The following is a 737-nucleotide window of genomic DNA, read 5'->3' on the forward strand; positions in this document are numbered from 1 at the left end:
GGGCTGGCCCGGTGGCACAGCGGTTAAGTTCGAACGTTCTGCTTCTCGGAGGCCCAGGGCTCGCTGGTTCGGATCCCGAGTGTGGACATGGCACCTCTCAACAAGCCATGCTGTGGCAGGTGCCCCACATATAAAGTAGAGGAAGATGGGCACGGATGTTAGTTCAGGACCAGTCTTCCTCAGCAAAAAGAGGAGGACTGGCAGTAGTTAGCTCAGGGCTAACCTTCCTCAAAAAAAAAAAAAAAAAAAAAGAGAAAAAGAAATGTTAAAGAAGGAAATGCAGGAGAGAAATGAAACCAGATAGAAATCTGAATTTATGCAAAGGAAGAAACAACATGGGAAATGGATGGATCGTTGGCTTTAAATGGGAGATTAGAAGAATTGCTTTCTCACCCCAACGATGGACTACGTCAAAAAATGCCAAAAAAGATGAAACTGAGATATCAGAGTCCTCTGATTCATGGAAGGAAGTAATCTATTTAAAGAAACTGGATATAATATAAATAAAAAATAAAAATATAAGGAAAAGTATCTTTTCCTTGGCCTTATAGATGTTAACAATTTACCTTATTGTGTCTTATGTAACAAAAGACTTTCAGATAAGTTGTAGTTTCATTTTGAGATGAGAGTTTAAAGAAAAAGGAACTGAATATATTAAAAAATAGATGTGAAAAGCTCTTTAAAGCCAAACATTATTCTAGCTTTTGAAATCAGAAGTGAAAAAGCCACGGAAACAC

Source organism: Equus caballus, chromosome 16, assembly GCF_041296265.1.
Source record: "Equus caballus isolate H_3958 breed thoroughbred chromosome 16, TB-T2T, whole genome shotgun sequence".
Taxonomy (NCBI): domain Eukaryota; kingdom Metazoa; phylum Chordata; class Mammalia; order Perissodactyla; family Equidae; genus Equus; species Equus caballus.